Raw genomic sequence first — 7,104 nt, 5'->3', positions numbered from 1 at the left:
AAGCCAGTTTCTAGGTGTATTTTTGGTTTTTCTTGGAATAGTTCTGATAATACAACTTTAACAATCTCTCCTTGGAAGTTTTAGATGTGGGAGTTTTGAACTTCCTTAAGACTTTTTGAAACAAGGGACTGATCAAATATTTGGAACCAACTGTTCAATACATAAACTAGACTGGAGATAGACTGAAGCAACATTTATTTACTTCTGCAATTGCAAAGAAAAATCAGTTTCAAAGGCTTCCTGGCTCACTTCAGGCTCCATCTGTAGCTTATACAAAAAACAGTAATAACCAACAATTTATTCATTCCCCAGTGGAATCACCAATGATGTTATCACTCAGGTTGTTCCCTAAAGTTGTAAAAAAGGGAATACGACCGAGGTAACCATAGACCAATCTTTTAGATAGAGAGTCTAGCCAATCTGTATCCAGAGAGGGCTCTCTCTTTATGATTTAGCTTTGTTTTGAAATTTATTAGGCTAGTTATGAAGTTCAAGGGTTTTGTTTTGGGTTTGGGTTTGGGTGGTGAGATTCAATAGAACAATGAGGTAAAATAGAACAATTCAGTCCATTGGGAATGATGGAGTCAAAAGAAGATGGCTTTCTGGATTTGGTTTCTTGACAGAGAATGGCATCACAGAGCAAGGTAGTCAAACAGGGAACAAATAAAAGATTTGAAGCAGATGGAATGGGCTCAAATGGGTGAAGGGCAATTAAGAATCCTTCAACATATTGAAAGAGGGAAAATGGATGATTACTGATAAGGAGCAATTAAGAATTCCTTAGTAAATAGACAACATGAAAGAACCAGAAAACATGAGCAATTAAGAATTCACTGTTTATCCTAATTCTGAAGAAAACACAGAGAATAATAAAGACTGAAAACAGAGTGCAGTAAAGCAAATTATGAATTAATCTTTTTCTTTATCATTCAGATTATGAAACACAGATGATATAAAACTCAGAAAACTGTAAAACATAAGATATAGGGGACTTATTGATCCGTAGGTTGATTCAAGAATTCTGTGACAAGTCCTTCGCATCAATTCTTCATCCAGTAGGCCAGACAACCGATGATTCCAACAGCCTTTTATTCCAAAAGTCTAGTATTACAGCAAAGTGTAAGAAATCTACACACTACCCAACCCCTTTCAAACTCTGACGAAGGGGGTATTTATACAACAAAATATGTACAACAGACATCTCATAAAAGCTGTGAGATAATATCTATATTTTAACCTAAATTAGTTTACAAGTAACATAGAAGCGGCTCGAGAAAGATAACTGATGTTGTGCTGGAAGCAGGCCTTTAGGGTTTGGCTTGTAGCTGTCCTGTAGTAGCTGTGCGCCGATTGTTTGTCTTAATTCTGCATTAATGCCGATCTGATAGTCTTTAACTCTTATCTCCTGTCTTTAATTCTGCACTGAAATATTCAATGCTCGTCTAATACACTTTATCCTTTGAACTGATACTCTTTGACTTGTGTTGATGCCCTTTAATGCTGAGATGACCCCTGTTCACCATTTTTCCTTTGGCCTTTAATGTTTCTGAAGGTCAGCTGGCTTGGGTAACAAAATATCCCTGTATCTTTGTTCTTTTCTTTTGTGAGCTTGGAGGTTCCTTGGATTGATTTCAACTGTGTTTGAAGGAAGGAAACTGTGACTGGAAGCTTGGCTGAGGCCGCAAGCTCATTGATGGAACCTTAGTGGTCCAAAGGTGGTCGAAAAACTGTGAACTCGGTCGATTTTAAGCTTGGAGCGCGTGGGGCGCTATATGCAAAAATCGTAGCAAAAAGACCCTTTTTCCCTTTTATTGGAGAAATAAAGTTCTGGCGGGAAAATTTGATTCGACTGGGAGGATGACGTAAGCAGTGGTACGGGATAAATGACGTGGCGGGTGACGTTAGCTAAGGGTGAGTGGGCAGTGACGTGGCAGGTGATGTGGAAGTGACGTCAGCACAGGGCGAAGGACGTCAACAGATGACGTCAGCAAAGGGTCAGCGGGAGGGTGGTAAGCTGTTTTGCCCACACCTCTTTTGGGGTTGGGCGGTATCGGGCCGAGGGTAAGCGAACACGTTAAACGGGCGACGCGTGTCCAGGGTACGGGGGAAATACCGCCGGTTCCCGAGAGTTAACGCTTGGCAGCTAAGGGGGTCCCGATATGGATAGCGACCGTCGGATGGATTAGGGTTGATCGGACGGTGGGCGCTGCACGAAGATGGTGGGAAGTTAACGTATGTGGGCCTGACATAATATAATGTGTTTTTAATGGTATGGGGGCTTGTTTTTATTGGTTCACGGGATAGGCTTGGCTATTAATTAATGAGAGGTTAATTAATTCCATTATTTGCGTGGGGCGGGTTTTTATTAGGTTTCAAATAAACCTTTCAATTCCCAAAAACATATAAACTGTTATATTTCAACTAGGGCGGGGATATATATTTATATGGGGATTTTTATTATATTTTTAATACGGGGAGGGAATAAAGTGGGAATTATATAATAAGAGTTTAACAGTTAATATGAAAAAAATGTAAGCGCTAAACTAAGTTAGGAAACTTAGGCTAAAGGATTAAAAAGGGGTTTTGAGGGATATTTGTACAATTTCTTAAGTAAAAGGGGTTTTACTTAGGCAGTTTATGAAATGAGATGAATGGAAGGAGTGGTTTGGTGATATTAAGTAGATCTTAATACCATTGGGGAAGTTAGTGAATGACTGGGAAAATGATGAAGGGGAGTTAGTTATGAAATTCTGCCTTGCTTGAACGGATCCAAAAATATCTGCTAGGTACTTGTGATAGAGATAAGACTAACACATTTTTTAGAAGAATCAATCACAAGCATGTTTCTGCAACACCATCTACCTACCCTGCCTACTTTGCCTAACATTTTTTCTTCTTTCTTTGGGTGCACTTGGACTGGCAAACCCTTTTCAATTTTTCTTTTCTTTTGCATGCTAAGCGTACCTAAGTCTGCACTTATTACTTCCAAGGGTTCAGATTAAATTGTTGAGCTCCTTCGCTTCTCTACCTATATACTTATTTGCCAAGATTAAATAGTTTGGACAGATTTTATTCTCTATCTCTAAAACAGGAAATTCAAACACGAACTAACCAAGATTAAGCTGTTTTGCCATTCATCAATTGTGATATGAAGTTCAACAAGCTATACATGATGCTTTATTTGCAGAAAATGAAAAAGTAGTGGCTTTTTGGATTTGCACACTTTCCTGGTCTTTTTTATTTGGGGTTCATTTCTTCTCACTTTTTCTTTTGACCATTTTATTCTTTTTACCCTTTGATTTTTCTTTTAGGGTATACCCTCTTTACATTTTATAATAATTTTTTAATTTTTTGATAATATGGAAACCTTTACAGCAAGGAAAGGATGAACATATTACAGAGCTCAACTAGTCAATCATGAAATATGACACCTATTACTATAGGAGTACAACACCATGCATTTCACCTTATCAAATGGTCTCACTTAAGAACAAACATAATACATCAAACATCAATTCATTTAACATATTCTCTACTCATGCATTCTATCTGGGGTTGGCACATAACCTTATTTATTTGATCAATTTATCTATTTCTCTTAGAGCATCACAAGAGAACTTCAATATTTAAAACATTGCTCCTAGAACAATTATCGCAAGCAACCAAGGTAGCACAAAATTAGAGGGATAACTTCAAGTCATCCTTATTATTCCTACTCAATTAATTGAGCTATTCACAACATTCTTGATTCTGCAAGAATCCTAATAATGGAAACTGAAGGGTAATATCTCGTGGCTATCATTCAAGCCCTAATATACAAGAAAAATGTATTCTTTATAAGTGACCAAATTTATTCTTTATTTTATATGTTCTATGAAGACTAAAATTCCTTAGTCATCTTTAAAAAATAAAGAGATTCTTTCTTTAGTTCTCTTTCTCTTTAAAAAGGAGAGGTAAGACTACATTATCCTGTATGCAGTCCGATAAGTGGCTCCAAACATTTACTAGGCCACACCATTATAGACTTACTATTGTTCCACAACTAGAGCCTACAATCCATCAATATTATTACCCTAGTGATCCTCTTCAAGGCATCAAAATACATAATGATTTCATATCTTTTTCATTGTAAATATTAAGCAAGAGCAACAACTCTACGAAAATCCAACAATTTATGAGCCTACCACACACGATTAGGGACATCAAATCTAACGAGTCTATAATCCACTAAGGATTCCTAACATGGAATTCAAATGATTTAGAGGGTAATTTAATTTAGCATATTCACCACTAATGCTAAGACAACTATCCTTGAAAAGCATCTCAACCTAAGAAACGCTACATACATTTCATTCAATGTTTCATATACAACATGCTTAGGACTCTTCCTTCTAGGGGTCATCCATTATAGCATGACAATTCATATAAATGTAAACAATAGTCAATTTTATTTATCATACTCTTATCATGCTAATGCATGCACTTAAAATCACGTCACTCATGCAACTTATGTAGATAGGCTTCCCTGTTCATGAGTTGTCACTTAGCATGCATTCCTACTTATTACATTCATGCAATTTAACCATAGAGTAGTAAACAATAGTTGCACAGATATGTACATGTTATGAGATAAGAAATACTTATATGGATTTATTTTTGAGACTGAATCAAAACAAGCCTTTTCCACCCAACCTTCGGATCAATTGCACATCATCCTTTATACAATTGGTCACCTTTGAGCCATGTTATCATACCACAAGGGGAACTTCCTTGTGATAACTAGTTAGGTGAAGGATAATATAAATCACAAGTATAAGTTAACATGTCATACTCTTTTCCCTTGAGCTTAGTGTCTCCATGATCTCCATATACCTCTTCAACTAGCTTCCTCACAATCCCTCCTTGAACTTATCACCTCATAGCTCTCATGCTCACCCAAGAAACAAAAAATCATGACCCTCTTAGTTTCTCCATGGTATTAGAGGTTCCATGCTCAAATTCAAGGAAACAACCTGAACTTGTTGCTCTATACTCATGTGTAATTACATTAGATTGATTATCTTTGTGTGAAACTATGCATTTGAACACTCTATACCTTTGGATAAACGAGCCTCTATGTTATTCATTCTCTTTTCCTAACTTCCATGTTATCTGTTCTACACACATGCTATCTTCTAATTCATGTGTGCCTTTGTGTTCTCTAAATGTCTATGCACTCATGTACATCTAAACAGCCGCCTATTTCATGATATCATCTACCTTACACAGATTAAATCTAATGCAACTCTTTCTTCATCTTCCCATACCCTAACCTTCACTATCATCCTTACTCTTCTAAGGAAGCCTATGAGATAAATGAATTATCTAGGATTTGTCCTCTCTTCCCTACGTCCATTAATTTTTTAGGAGACTTTTCAACTACAACTAAACCTCCATAATTGAGAAGGGTGATTGTTCTAGCTGCCAAGTTTCTCTCACTCAATGAGTTTTGAGAAAGGGAAAAATTAAGGTGGTAAATTTAAATTCATATTTTGGAAAGGATTTGGCGAGGTAATTCTCAAAATTCCCTCACTATATCCCACTCATAATATCATATCCCATATCAATGTTCATGTACTATGTGTGTACCATCATCATATTTTCTTTTTTATTTAAGAACGTGTATGCATTGATTCAATTGCAAATATTTAAAACTTATAAAAACAAGAGAACACGTGCAAATGATCAAAACCTAAATTGGAATTCCCTCAATGAAGTCAACTACAACCTACATGTAATAAAACAAAATCACAAAGATCAATAATTTTCTCCAAAATCAAGCAATAGAGTTGTAGTACTCGGTGGGTATCACCTATTGGTATCCTCAATATGTACTTAGTGATTTGTTAGTAATCCGCTGATTTTTCGTTTGCACACTATGTCCATAGACATCAAAACAACAACACACCTAACTCATCAACATCAAGCAAGCTCCGATTGATGTTAATCAACTAATCTAAACCATTAGTGTGTTCTCACTTAAAATTTCTCAAGTCCATGTGTTGATTAGACATTAATCCTTTAACATGTTCTTAGTAATCTTACCTTAGCAAGTTGGTTCATACATCCCAATAATACAACAATCTATTAGGCATGTGTCATTGATAGTCTCAACAACATCAAGTAATGTTTGCAAAAACATTACAAAATGTTGAATATCCCCCCTTAAACACAACTTTAGGGATCATGCAACAACGAAGAAGGATAAGAACATCCAAACTGGCAGACATCAAACACATGCAAAACATGCCAAATGATGTTGTCCAACAAAAAAATCAACAAATGCTACAACTATAGTCAATTAATTAACATGAACAAAGAGGAGCATTTTAGGGTTGTGTACTGGAAAACACACATATGAATAAAGTTTTTAAACCTTTGTTCTTCCATGGCCAATCATCAATCCAACCAACCCCAATCCTAATGGTTGGAACTAGTCCAAGATTTTATCTCTTACACCCAATGTTGTAGGAACAATCCCCCCAATGGCTTAAAGGCTAGAACTATGAAACATGCCAATCCATGCAGGAACCACGAAAGGAATCATTAATGAAACCACACTTAAAAAGTTTGGAACAATGCTTCATCTTTAATTTCATGCTTCCTAGCCTTGTGGGAACCATGACAGTTTTATGCATGGTTCCACAAGTTGATCAGTATTTCTATGCATGGTTACATCACGCTTCTTGACTGGTTCCATCACGCATCTATCACACTTTTCCTCAAAATGTTTGACAATGTTTCCTCATCTTCCTCACCTTAGATGTGATTGAAGGCATTGTTCCTTGTGAATGATGCTAAGTAGTAACATGGGTTTTTGTGACCATAATGAGGTTGGATGACGAATCATTACCATGCACATGCTTCATATGATTCTTTCCATTAGGTTAATTACCAAATTTTTCATTATAGTTTTGTTGTTGAAACCGTCATGGCCATGTCATGAGTCTTATACTTTTAGATACAATTGTATGTTTTATGATATAGATTATTTTTTTAATCATGGATTAGGAAAGATACGTGAAAATTACAATAGTTTGGGAAAAGGAAAGTAACAAATGTGGC

This window comes from Pinus tabuliformis, chromosome J, assembly GCF_031772625.1.
Source record: "Pinus tabuliformis cultivar Carrire ecotype Pingquan chromosome J, CPIR1, whole genome shotgun sequence".
Taxonomy (NCBI): Eukaryota; Viridiplantae; Streptophyta; class Pinopsida; order Pinales; family Pinaceae; genus Pinus; species Pinus tabuliformis.
This window is presented reverse-complemented; position numbering follows the sequence as displayed.